This window comes from Leuciscus leuciscus (assembly GCF_965113295.1).
Source record: "Leuciscus leuciscus genome assembly, chromosome: 3".
Lineage (NCBI taxonomy): Eukaryota > Metazoa > Chordata > Actinopteri > Cypriniformes > Leuciscidae > Leuciscus > Leuciscus leuciscus.
Window position 1 is genome coordinate 37706367 of NC_138727.1, and position 15092 is coordinate 37721458.

The window sequence follows — 15092 nt, forward strand, 5'->3', positions numbered from 1 at the left end:
TAGTCATTTTGCTTCCACACTGCTTGAAAGGTAAGATATCATATGTTTTTATTTATTATAGAAATACATAGCATAGAATGCTGTTACAAAAAAAAAAAAAAAGTCAGAATGCAGATCAACGATGTGTGAGATGAGAATTATATGGCTAGCCTATATATTATAATAAAATTAACATCACCTTGTTTTAATATAGCTTTATATATCGATATAACTATATATAATATTGAGCGCAAACTGTCACGCCCACAGAAGCCTCATCAAGAAGGCACGCATGCTGATCACCTCTGGAGTAAACTAACCCTGGAACAGAACCTGCTGGACTGGATGGCTTAATACCCTGACGCGCATGTCCGCTGCACCACTCAAAATGCATGCGCACGATGATGGGTGGGAAAAGGTAGAATGACAGATTAGCGATAATGCACCAATTAAAATAAAGAATCTCAAGTTTCTCAAAACAAAATTTGATACCGTTAAAGGGGAAGCTAACATGACAGCCCAGTGGGTAAATATTGATCCTTAGAAGTCTTTGTACATGAACAGCCTGGGGCAAAAGGTACAGCGTGTAGGCTGCATAAATTAGGTCAGCCGGAACTGGGAACACTTCCTATAACACCCGATGTACTCGTTACATCATAAGAAGAATGGCATCTACGCTAATGTTAGTCTTTCTGCTTATTCCGAGGTTTACTGTAATCAGCTGGATCCGTGCCGTATCCAGATCAGATGGTGGACCTGTGCCTAGACATGACCACAACACAACGGGGGGTCACCACTTTTGAATAAGAAACAATATCAAGTCTATAAAACTCATCAAAACTCTGCGAATCACAACAAGCATATTGGTGAGAACACTCATTTAAACAGCATGCACGCACACCCGAACCTGACTGCACATCACATTTTGGATATTATTGAAACTGCTTTCAATCGTAATACAACGGACCGGTCTACGGGACATAAATTAAGCCTTTAAATAAAAGGGTTTACATTGTCATATATAGTGATGCTCCGATTGATCGGCCGCCGATCATGATCGGCCGATATTGGCAAAAAATAGCTTGATCGGCAACCCCCAAAAGCGCCGATCAAAAAAGCCGATCACGTGACGTAAATAACTCGCGCAACTTTTCCGCATGCGCGGCAACACAACAGCAGAGCAGAGCTTGCTTAACAGTGGCAAAATGAGTTCTCCTATGACGGCAATTCAATGGCAATTATAAACGAGCGCACAACTGATGCTGGCGCGCGCGGTAAATGACATTCGCGAGAGGATAACAGATCTACGCGCGAGGAAACGGGAACTCGCGAGCTCATTCAAACCCTGCGCGGGCGCATGACATCTCTGCCCTCGCGCGCGCGCGCATGATCATTCCCCACACTCTCGCGCTTGATCTCCTCTCGCCTGCTGATTTTGCTCGCTTGAACACTTTTATTTTTGGCAGTCGAGGGGCGGGACTTACTGTTTTAATAACCTCAAATGTCATTGTCATTATTTTATTTTTTGGATCTGATGTAGTTAGTTCCTCAACTACATCCATTGTAGTCTGCCTGACCTCTCTTTGTTTTGAAAAATTATACTGTGCCTTATTTGGAAAAGGTGGCCTACAGTAGCCTTATGTTATCTTGTTTTCTAACTACAATTAAATAAATATTGGTAGTTCTTCAAGATTTTCTTGACTCTATCATATTTCCATTCTGTGATCGGCAGTGATCGGCAATCGGCAGATCATGATTTTGGTGATCGGTAATCGGCCCCAAAAATGCTGATCGGAGCATCACTAGTCATATACAATAAAACAGCCTGCACAGCGACAGGACATAGAAATTAACACAAAAAAACCTGCCTAGTGACGGTGCACTTACGCTCAGGAGTAGGGTGGCTGTGGACAAAAAAAAATGTACGCACACACACACACACACACACACACACACACACACACACACACACACACACACACACACACACACACACACACACACACACACACAAACACACACACACACACACACACAATATGACATAACACTCTGAACGTATGTTTAAAAAAACTTTTTACTAAAAATTACTAAATGCTTAACATGAATAAATGTAAATGAACAAAAATTTGCATTACATTTACAATCCTGTGAAAACCTGATCCCCTGAAGTGTCAGCAGAGGTTGTGTCAACTAGACTCTCCCCTGTGAGGGCCCCATCATCGACACGACAGCCATCGGCACTGATCCTCAACAAACCCGTCTCCATACCGGCGTGATGACTCCGATCTTCAACCAGATGGAACTGGATAATATTCTGATTGCTTGCTCCAATCCAATCTGACTTCTGACCTATAATGCTGCCTGAATCATAATCATACAATGTTCATTCGTTGGCCAGAGGAGAACTGCCCCCCCGACTGAGCCTGGTTTCTCCCAAGGTTTTTGTTCTCCATTCTGCCACCTGATGGAGTTTTGGTTCCTTGCCACTGTTGCCTTTTTTCACCTTTGTTGCCATTGGCTTTTGGCTTGCTTAGTTGGGGACATTAAATTCAACATTAAATTTAAAATTCAACAACATTATTGATCTGCCTGCATTGACACCATTATATGAGAACTGAACTGAGCTTCTCCAGAGCGGCTATATATATAAATTAACTAAATTAATAACTTTTTTACAACAAAAATTAAACATCACTGAACTTACTTAAAGGGGTGGTTCAGGATTTTCGACATCGGACCTCATTTTCAAGTGAGCCTGGTTGTTATTCATCAGTGGAGACAGTTTTCAAAAAAATTCATCCAGTCCTTACTTTTGGATAGTTCGCTGGTGCTAGGCTAGCGCGAGTCAACGGTGCACGTTAGCCTGCCATTAAAAACAGTTTTACCCTCTCCACAGACCACCAAAAGCAAATAAATTATAACGCCAGACTATCGATGTAAATGTCTGTTTAGAGAATAATGTTAGAAATCAAAGTACTCTTGCATCTCAGGCAAAAGTCTCATCATCATCGGCAGGTAAATACACTTGCGTGATTGTTATGTGGACCGGCTCTCTCGGTTTCCTAGGTAACCAAATATAGCTCCGCCGCTGCTGTAGACTGCTTATAAATACAGGGAACACATTATAACTAATACAATGTGATGAAAGGGTAGTTTGATTTCTAACATTATTCTCTCAACAGACATTTACATCGAAAGTCTGGCGTTATAATTTATTTGCTTTTGGTGTACTGTGGAGAGGGTAAAACTGTTTTTAATGGCAGGCTAACGTGCACCGTTGACTTGCGCTAGCCTAGCACCAGCGAACTATCCAAAAGTAAGGACTGGATGATTTTTTTTGAAAACTGTCTCCACTGATGAATAACAACCAGGCTCACTTGAAAATGAGGTCCGATGTCGAAAATCCTGAACCACCCCTTTAAGCTGGGCTGTGACTCTTTTTTCTTCTGGAAACAAATTGCATTATTTTCCTGTTATCTCTGTAAAGCTGCTTTGAAACAACCCAGTAAACACAGAACGTTGGCACACGTACCCAACCTTCTAACAACGTTTTATCAACATGGCTAAAAGGTTGCTATAAATACGTTGTGTGATGAAGGTAGTTACAACGTTGTCACAACTACCGTTCAGGGCCATATTGCTTAAGGTTGTGCCTCTGGTGTCTTGACAACCACTGGACAACATTTGTACTCGTCACTGCCCTGAAGCGCGAAAATCAGCCTTTTAAATTTCAACTGACCGTTGGGCTCATTGTGTTGTCTCATTCTTCATCAAGCAAGGATACGTGAGATTTGCGTTTAATTTACTTAATCTAATAAGATAGTAATTATTCAAACACAACCTACAACTTCCTTGTCTAATGTGACATTTATTTGAACGTCTTCTGGTCACGACAAATATTTAACATTATGCCAAAAGTATGAAGCCAAAATGACTTTAATGGTGAGTAATTGATTTCAGCACTCATTGAACAGGTAACGACTCGTTAATGTTAACGTTAATGGTTTTTGTTTTTGTTTTGTTGGAAACACAGAGAAGAATTTTTTTTTAACTGCTTGCACACCTGTTTCTTTTTTTCCTTTGATTTGTCATGTCATTCGTTTCTTTGCTAGATTTTCTCATGTCTGCTCATGCTAGTTAACGTTAGTCCACTCCCTGTACAATATGTTTTTTTGTTGTTGTTGTTTTCCCCCCACAAATGTATGACTTTTGGAAGTGCAATTTGATTACCATATGCAGTTTTAATAAAGTTGAATTAGCTAACCTTCTATGTAATTTTTACTCTTCAAAGTGTACACTTGCAGGTGTTAATTACAATGAATACTGTTAGGCCCATATATAATAATAAGGATAAACAATATTTAAAAAGCATATAATTTATTATCTAACATATGACTAATTAAAAATTAAAAATGAACCACAAAACATAACATGCTAAATTGGGGATATCTATCTAGCATAAAAAAATTAATTGTCAGAGTGTCGTCTCTCAGTTGCTGAATGTCGCGTAACGTTGCTACAGCCCTGTCGCGTCTTACAATTCTACGTTGTTACAATGTTGCGAGCACGTAGACAGCGACGTTGCCATAGCAGAAATGCAACGTGCCACAGACGTTGCCACAACGTAAATGTGTTTGCTGGGATTCTGTATTGTAAAAAGCGCTATATAAATAAATGTGACTTGATTGACTTGTAATACGTGCCCCGGGTGCCCCTTCTACATCGCACTGCAAATACTAATAATAATAACAACAACTATATTATCCCTGCTAACACACGACGTAACAGTTCCGTAATGTATTCATACTTTTTGGTCATTTATAATTGACAAGTACTACGTCGCATGCCCGCAATTTTACCATCACATTGCCAATTCACAACGTTGTCAGAACGTCCTCCCAAGGTTACAAGATAACCATAACGTTCAAGATCCATAATCTGTACTGTACAAGTAATATATTGGTAATTGGATGATTTACTGGCGTAACTGCAACGTCATATGCGGATGTGCCCGTAATTTCATTACCATCGTTTACACGTTATATGCTCTGATGCACCATTTGCTACTTAAAAAGAGTAATTAAACGTAAGACACAGAAGTTTCCCTTAATGTAAAATGTGTTTCTTTTCACCAAGTCAAACGATAATAATTTGCTCTTTATAGTGATATAGTGACGTGACATGCAGCGCGCGCCTCCTGATAAAATTATGTCTCCTAATTTGATATTCAAATGTTACGCTAGCTAGTATAGCATATCGGTTAATGATGATCAGCAACGTCTTAGGCTTTCATTTATGTTTTGCTGCTATGTTTTATTTATAATTTGGGTGTATTTCATTGTACATTTTTGTGTGTTTTTCAAAACAGATGAACTATATAAATTTTGAGTCTGGACAAATGAGTGAATTAGGTTTAAACTACTGCACAAATGCCACGGCAGTATTTAAATGTGTGTTTCTTGAGGAATTATTAATTCATGAGCCGTTTCATGTTGTATTTACAGTGTCCGTCCATAGAAATAGAAATAAATACATTGCTATGGCTAATTACCCGGAAAGTTACCTGTTTCTGGAACTAAAAAGTGAGGTTATCCGCTTACTCTGAGTAATCTTACCCGGGTATGTTGCATTACCTGCTCTCTGGAATACCTCCCAGATGTTTGTCAGAACTCGGATCGATCCTTTTGTTTTATTTTCTCTTGTTTTGTTTCTGCCTCTTCCACGTGTGATCGCGCTGATCCTCTTACCTCCAGTTTCTCGTTGTCACTTGATTTTTCTATAAATATCCTTTGTTTCCCTCTGTTTTCTGCCAGTGTGTTTTGTGTTTCCAGCCTCTTTTGTCGTTATTTTGTTAAGTTTGGGATCCCGTTTAGTTTAGTTTCTTTGTTTGACGTTTTTCTGTTCTGTCCAGTTGTCTGTTTGCCCTTCCAGAACTCACGTGTCTTGGACAGCTCTTCTGGATTTGACCATCTGGTTTCTGACTGTCAGTGTCAGCCTGATCTTGGATTCCTCTGATACGGTTTGCCCCTTGTTTGATCAAGTCCGCCCCCTGTCTGCCCCTTCATAACTGGATATTATTTGCTGACTGATCTGGATTTGACCTGTTTGACTTTACCTCTGCTTATTGCCCAAAGTTGGTTCGGAGCCCAGCGGCTCGCGCTGTTTTATATTTATGTATAAAGTTAAGTTGAGCATTTTTGCTGTTTTTGTGTCCTTTCAGAAAACTTAACAATATTTACCTCATCAAATGGTGGCTACGTGTTTCATGTAGCGTAGCTACCCAGTTGCCTTGTTTTAAAAAAAACTTTTTATCATCGGCCAACCAGAAGAGGCTGCTGCTGAGTTAGTGCTACTCTAAAGGTATTCCTCATCTAAGGCACTATTCTGTGTGAAGCACCCTTACAATATGAAATCTTAAAAGTTCTAGGCTATACAAACATAATTAAACTGAATTGAAATTAAAGCGTACAAGTCTGCATTCATTATACAAATGAAGTTTGAACCTGCCATTTGCACTATGCAGATTTGACCTATGTTTTCCCTACATTGGCCACAAGGGGGCGGTCAAAGATGATCAATCTCTGTAGAAAATGCAGCGCAGACGCATGATCTCATGATAATAGAAAAACTGTAGTAGGCCTAGGTCTAAATACATCTTAGGAAAGTTGCATTCCCACACTGATAAGTGACAAACATTTAAATCCCTTTATATCAGAAGGTATTTTGGCACCATAAAAGGGGTCATGAAACAATTATTTTGAATTTAAAGGGGAAAGTGTTTACGTTTTCAATATTTTTAACTATTTCGTTGAAGCAATTAACCATTTTAGTTGAATTTGAAGCAGCCTCAGAGTCAGAATATGTGATGTATTGGCGCTAAATCAAAACTGAATTGTGATTGGCAAGAAGAACCGCGAAGAACAGAAATACGTCACTAGATTCAGAGCACACATCCACACAATGAGACCGAATGATTTCATCCAAATCTCTGCCATACTACATGACCCAGAAACGCGCGAGCACAGCGAATGTCTGCACAAAAAACAGCGGTAAGTTCAAAATCACTTGTACGATACCGACGACGAGTAATTGTTTCTATAAAGTTTTTCTTTTCTTTTTCTGGCCACACATCATGGCTACTCCAAACATGAACTATCGTTTAGCCAAACTTATTCGATCAAATCTTCTCTAAAATTGAGAATATTTATTTAAATGATTCTGTTACTTGTGATAATGTGAAATTGTGAAACAGAAAAGGTATTATGTAAAATGAAAAAATATGTAATAAATCTGCCCTCTAAGTCGCTGTCACACCAAATTTGTAACATTGTCAAGTCAAGTCCAGTCACCTTCATTTATATAGCTCTTTTAACCAGTAGCGTAGCCAGAAAAGAGACTCTGGGTGTGCATCTGAAAATCTGGGTGTGCCACTTTTATTGTAAGATTACTGTGCAAAATTATTAACCATAACCATATATCCATGCCCCACATAACCATAAAACTATATCAAATATAACTATACATTACACTCAGGATCGCCAATAATTTAGTCATAACATAGTGCCTGAAAAAATTCTCTGTTTATATCAAGGGGCAACATTCTGATCTGAAAAATGAAGCCTACCCGGAAGTGCGAAAAACTGCAATACATCGAAAATCCGCTAGGGGAAGGTCCCAAAAGGGAGCAAATGTCCATAGCCCCCATGTTAAAATGTCCGTTTTCACAGCATAAAATCATGTTTTTACAGGTTGGTCCCATGGACTTTTATTGGATTTTTCGATAGGTTCCGAGTGCCTGACAACGGCGAGGGTAGTGAATTTTTTTCTAACTCGTTAGTTTAGATAGTATTTAGATATAAAATGTATGACAATAAGGGCGTGGTTAACTTTGATTGACAGCTTGATTGACAGCTGAAAGGCAGAATGACAACATAAGAAGCGCCATTTTTTAATACAGTTGACATATAATACTACTGTTTCTGTATCATGAAATGTAGTTTTAAGAGTTTTTCAGGCGAGAATGTAGTTGTTTAAAGCTCAAATCTGTGGTTTATTTATAAAGATTTATGAAAATTGTATCCAGTTGTGAGATCCAGCGATGACCGGGCGCTCGGCGCGATGTACCTCGCCTGGAGCAGCCTTTCATCGGCTAGACGTTTTGAGGTTTGCCGCTGACTCTGGCGTCTCTGTAGTGGTTAAACATGAGATATAATTCGTCTTGTCTATATCTAACGGGCGATTTTTGGTCTCGTGGGCAATCGTTTTGGCTGAGGGGAAGTTTCATAACTTTATAAGCTATATTTAACTTGTACCGTTGTATGGTTAGACTAGATCGAGCGCATGACTTTTTATGTTTGACTGAATTGTTTGCTTTATTTGTATAGCTTATTGTAACTTTACCTTTTACTTATACTTTTATAATAGCTAATATTGATAAAACTGAAATTTAACAAAAAGAGACTGGGTTGAGTTTTGTCATTTTAAATTTTAATACAACGAAGATGATCTGTAATGTTGTTTACTGCAACATCTGTTGTTTAGTACAAATGCACATATTGCCTGGACCATATTAAAATGTTTAATATTTTTATATTATATTTAAAACGAAAAGAGGCAGGTTTGTGTTTTATATTTCGTTTTGTTATAAATAGGCAAACGTTATGTGCAGTGAATATAATCAATACGTGTTGCCTGAACCACATTTGTGTGGCTATAATGTTTAAGATTTCTTTAAATGAAAACGAAAAGAGTTAGTATGGTGTTTTATAACATATTTCGTTGCCTAAAATATACACAGAGATAACCGGAGTAGCAGAGCGAGCTGAGTGACGCGCGCTGCGTCAGAAGGTGGGCGGGGTTAGGGTTTCCCAAGATTTTCCAAGATGGCGCCGCCCATACCCCCCATAAACGGCTTCAAACCCGTTCTTCAGAAAGTCTATGGGTGACGTCACAGACGCTTTGTCCATATTTTTTACAGTCTATGGTTTATATGCGCGGCAAACATCTCTGGGGAGCTGCTGGGGTCACAGTCAGCTGCTGTTTGCTGATTGGTTGGCAGTCCGAATGTCGGCAGATATTTTTTTAATGAAAATAATTTAAACTGTAAATTACATTTTAACATTTTGAGCGTTATGGCACCATATATTGGATTCTTATTTCTGTGCCCCTGAGAGTATGAGTTAGAATGTTCAGTGACGTCACAGACAGAACTGCCAGATCAAGCGGCAACCTCCCCGTCTCTCTCTTGAAACCAACACGGAAGTGAGTTAAACTGCAATTCATTAACTGGCCGCTTGGGCTGGCTGCAGAAGCGAGTCAAATCTGTATCTCCCCCATGTTAAAATTACCAACTTTACAGCGGAAAAAAACATGTTTACAGCCTGGATCTCTATGTGGCTTTGGTCTATACAGCTAATTTTGCCCTTCATAACAACTGTGAGGGGGGTGAATTTTTTTATAACTCATCCGTTTAGTTGATTAATATTTAAAGTTCTGCATAATTAAGGGTGTGGCCACTTGAGTGACAGATGGATTCCCGCTGATGTCATTGCTAGCTGTTTGTCTGCTGTTGTTACTACTAGCCGTCACTTCACCTCAGCAAATTTTAGCTGCTGAACTTGCCATCTCTGCAGTGTTTTGTGCTTTTTTCCGGGATTATTTCTTACAATTTAATACACCCATTACTTCGCCCACGGCTTAGGATTCCGTCGTTGTCGTCGAGTATCGTTCGAGAGAACAACCAGCGCTGTATTTCAGTTGTTTTCCTCTGTGAAAATGCACTAATGGATGTCTGACAATTTCGTAGCTTTTTGGAGTTTTCAGATTTAAAAACGTCAATAAAGGCTCGTTCGTTCTGCTCTCACGGAACAGATAGATTATAATATGCTTAAGTACCGTCAGATGAAATCCTGCAGGTGTCGGTGCTTTCTCCGTCCATGCAATAAATGCACATCCATGAATGAGCGCGGATTTTCTAGCGCATTTACTTGAACTTCATAGGCAATATATCTATGGTTTAACCCATTTGAGAGGCGGCCAAAATCAGAATTTAAAATGGACTGAATAAGCTCATCTCTACGAACTTGAGCGATGCCGCGCTGACGGACCATAGACTATAAAAAGAGAGTGACTGACATGTAACGTTAAGCACATAAATCACTGTCACACACACACTCTCAGAGTAATATTAAGTTACTGCATAATACATTTTCAACTAGCAGAATAGTACAGAATCATATTAGCAAGGCTCCTCAGCTCCACTCCCGCCCCGCCTCTTTGCCTATTTTCTGTTATCCGGGAGTGACGCAAGGCCAAGATGGCGACGGCCGGCTCCGCCTACTTTAGGCTTCAAAAATGCTCTTCAGAAACCTACGGGTGACGTCACGGACACTACGTCCATATTTTTTTTACAGTCTATGTGCCAGATTCAAACTGCTTTCGCGCGTTGGCTGGCGCTGAGCCAGAGACGGACGCGCTCAGCGCTTGTCATATATCACAACTAATATGCAGTGTTTTCAACCACAAAATGTTTATTTTATGTTTCAGACATTTAAATACACATAAGTACTAGTAAAACAATACATTTGTAGTTTGTAAAATACACAGTGATGTCTATGGAAGCAGCTGAAACAATCTCTTCAAATGTAATTTGCCGACATGTTTTATTCATATGTCAGACACACATAGCGGAACTATAAAGTTTACTCTATTCTTCTCCCAGTTCAACAGTCACTTACTTTCATGTATTTCGGGAGAAACTGTGGAGTTCAGGTGCTGTAAATCCGGCTGTCAGGACTCTCTGAACTGCAGCGCTCATCTCGTTATAGATCAAGATCATTAGGGGTTCAAGCATGAAATGCTGAAACCCTATTGTAATTGTAAGGATTCGTAAAACGCATCGTGCAGGACAAACCGTAAGGCCTAGAGACGTGAAACCTGGCCAGATGGTAGGCCTCAATTTGGGGACAACCTATCAGAGTATGACCCCAATTGGCCCATAGGTGGCGCTACAGCAACCAAAAGTACTAAATCGCTCACAACTCTTAGACCGTTTGTCCCAGGATCAAGTGTCTTATATCGTTGGAATCCTTGGCTCAAGGCGGACAAAATGGCTATCTCCGATTTGGATGTAGGCAGGGAAAATTTTCTGCTATGTCGGATTTTGTCCAAAACCTACTTTTGCTACTAGGCCCTGGTTTTTGGCCCGATCGGAACCAAACCAGTCTAGGACAATTCTCTGGACTCTCTAGATCAATAATTATCGAAAAAAAGTTGAACTTTTGCATTTGGCTGGCTGTAACAGGGTCATTTAGAAAAGGGGCGTGGCAAAATACACTAAAAAGCCTATAAATCCCAAATGAAAACTCAGAACTTCACAAAAATTGATGAGCATATGTGTCAGAACATGGTGAGGAAGCATGCAGAGTTTCATGGAGATCGGACCATAGGTGGCGCTATAACTGGCAAAAAGCCTTCATTCTTATTAGGGGTTCAAGCATGAAATGCTGAAACCCTATTGTAATTGTAAGGATTCGTAAAACGCATCGTGCAGGACAAACCGTAAGGCCTAGAGACGTGAAACCTGGCCAGATGGTAGGCCTCAATTTGGGGACAACCTATCAGAGTATGACCCCAATTGGCCCATAGGTGGCGCTACAGCAACCAAAAGTACTAAATCGCTCACAACTCTTAGACCGTTTGTCCCAGGATCAAGTGTCATATATCGTTGGAATCCTTGGCTCAAGGCGGACAAAATGGCTATCTCCGATTTGCTCGCCCTTCAGCGCCAATTTCGAGTAAATTGCATTTTTTTGAAAAACCTATTTTTGCGAACTTCTCCTTGGTTTTTCGACCAATTGGAACCAAACCACTGCAAGAATATTCTCTGGAGTCTGTCAATCAATAATCATCCAAAAAATTCTAAATTTCAATTAACGGTCGATAAGGGGAACCAAAATCTTTGATAGCACCAGGGCCACTTTTACTAAAACGGTTATAAATTGTGAACGGAAAGAGATTTTTTTGCTAAACTTGGGACACATCTTCCTGAGCTCAATCTGAGATCACTTGAAAAAAATCGCAACAATTGGCCAGTAGGTGGCACAATAAAACGGTTATAACTTGTGAACGGAAAGAGATATTTTCACAAAACTTGGGACACATGTTCATGAGCTCATTCTGAGGTCACGTGAAAAAAAATCATGAGAATTGGCCACTTGGTGGCGCTATAAAATGGTTATAACTTGTGAACAGAATGAGATATTTTCACTAAACTTGGGACACATGTTCATAAGCTCAATCTGAGTTGACATGAAAAAAATCGTGACAATTGGCCACTTGGTGGCGCTATAACAGTGAAAAAATTCATGAAAATAGCTATAAGCGCACCCAAACGTCAGTCTACTGAAAAGTGGCACGCAGTGTCTTTGTCCAGGGTGCCATGATAGTCTATGAGAACATTGGTGTATCTCAAAAAACTCAGTATACGTCATTGGCACAAAGCCTTGAAGGAGCCTTAAAAGTTTCAAGGAAGCCCATGTTTTTTTCACAGGAGTGACCTCCTAAGAATCCTTGCCGAGTCCAACAATACCAAACATGCCAGGTTTCGCCTTATGGTTTTTGTAAGTGTCATTTAGAGCTTTAAAAAATTGTGGTTATCTTCAAAGCCGTTAGTCTGATCTAGACAACAACAAAAAAACAAAGGAAATTTGAAAACATAGGTAAATAGCTAAACAATAACGCCAAAATGTTAAAATTATGATAGGAACTGACAAAAAAAAGAAATTAAATCCAATCAATTTCACCCATGGATCATTTTGATGCTCTCACATGTTTGAAATGAACAATGATGGATTGTGATGAAATTTGTTTTGAATTGGGACTGGCGAATCCCCGTCCATACTGTCAATGACCATTCACAAAGACCCGCCCACTTTAGTTACTGTTGCTATGTCTGACAAGCGACGCCACTCTCACACCACACCAAGTTCTCACGCAGTGAAAAATACATTGCGGATCAGAGAGGAGACTGCGCGCAGACAGACAAGTACTTTTGATATGAAACAAATGGCGCTTTTCCACTACACAGTGTAACACAGTGTACTTTTTCCACTGTGTAAAAGTTGTACCTGTACCTGCTTCCAGGTACTTTTTTTCGTACCACCTCCGGCGAGGTTCTAAGCGAGCTGGGGCGAGCTGAGGCAATACTAAAATGTGACGTGAAAACACGGCAGACTGCTGACTGGTCAGAGAGAATCGTCACTATTAACTGCGTCATCATTGCACGCGCCAGACGGAGTATCCTGAATAAAAAACAGCAAAAACAAAAACATCCAAAAACAGCATACACTTGATTTCCTCCATTGTCCTGTGTGTGTGGCAGCGGATGTATCTCGCGTAGAAGATTAAGTCACAGCAGTTTCCTGCGGCGTCGCTATGACGACCAGGTACTATTGTGGAGGTACTATCTGCAATGGAAAACGGAGCGAAAAGCGAGCCGAGCCGAGCCGAGCCGAGTCGAGTCGAGTCGACTCGAGTTGAGCTGGTACTGGTAATGGAAAAGCGGCAAAAGTCTCACCTTTCAAATGTAGTCACTTTTTAGAGACATTTAAACAATAAATACTGTTTTGTGACTCTTTAATGTGTCTGACAGATCGCTGTAGACTCGAGGCTCAGTTAAAGCTGCTCGTGAACCAATCATCTCTTCCTTCTAGTTAATTTATAGCATTAAAATAAACATGAATGAACATAAAAGGAATGTTGTGTTAAAGTGCTAAGACGTCAGTACAAATTTCAAATTTAAATCCTCCAATGTTAATCTACTAACTCTCCTGACTGCTTTGTGGGACAAAATGGCGGATTATGATTAGTCAGATCGCCTGTCAATCAAACTCCCTGCAAATGGTCAATTGAGAATGCCCGTGCGCACAATCCTGATCTAATCGACAACTTTGCAGTTGCACATAGGAAAGCCCGGAAAATCCCGCTATAATGTAAGAGAGCATCTTTTTTATGTATTTGGACCTAGGCCTAACAATGTGTTATGGTGCGCTATCACCAGTGTTTTTTTGTTTTTTTGGTGAGCGTAGGCTACTCCTGATTTTGTTAGTCATCTCATCTCTTATATGCTGTGTATGATCATATCCTGCCCTATTTATGGTAGCCTACTCGCTGACATTACGTCATCAATGTCATCAATTGCGTCATCAACATTGCGTACACGAACAAGATGGCGCCGCGGATGGCTGCCTCGGTGTGGAGCTCTCCAGTTATTGTGTTGTTTTTGTTGGTTTGTTCTGCGTTTAGTCATTCTTTTCCTATCAGTTTCACCAAAGACGAACTACTGGACATTAGGAAACACACACCAGACAACTTTTCTACAGATTTTGATTACTCAGACGTTTTACTGGACATTCTCGTCGGAGGGGCAGCGGTGTTGTTCAAACGCGCGGTCAGACGCAAACGCGGGAAGCGCGCTGGCGCGCTGGTGAAACTCCGCGAGCGCGGCCTCCGCACTGCACTCCCTAGTATTCATCTTGCAAATCTCCGATCTCTTCCTAACAAAATGGACGAACTTCTTCTCCTCACCCGCACTAACAAGGATTTTTTAAACTCCGCTGCTCTGTGCTTCACTGAAACCTGGCTGAGTGAAGCCATACCGGACAACGCACTACATCTGCCGGGCTTTCAGCTGTTCCGAGCGGATCGCATCGCGGAACTAACGGGGAAAACGAGAGGTGGTGGATTGTGTTTCTACATTAACGAAAGTTGGTGTTCAGATGTAACAACACTGAAGAAGATGTGCTCTCCTAACTTAGAGGTGCATTTCATGAACTGTAAACCTTTCTACTCGCCACGGGAGTTTTCCTCATTCATTCTCGCGAATGTTTACATTCCTCCAGACGCGTGTGTGAGCGCGGCGATACAACAGCTGGCTGAACATATAGCTGAAATGGAACAAAGGTACCCAGACTCTCTTTTAATCATTCTTGGGGATTTTAACAAAGCAAATCTCTCCCGTGAACTGCCAAAATACAGACAGCATGTTACATGTCCTACCAGAGACAGTAATATATTGGACCACTGTTACACCACGATAAAGAATGCGTATC

At 40.4% G+C, this 15092-nt stretch overlaps 1 long non-coding RNA gene across 1 annotated transcript in view; it reads right to left on the minus strand.

The window, feature by feature from the left end:
* LOC309494255 overlaps positions 1–15092 on the minus strand; it is a 96305-nt gene that overhangs the window by 8061 nt on the left and 73152 nt on the right. The window lies entirely within an intron of this gene.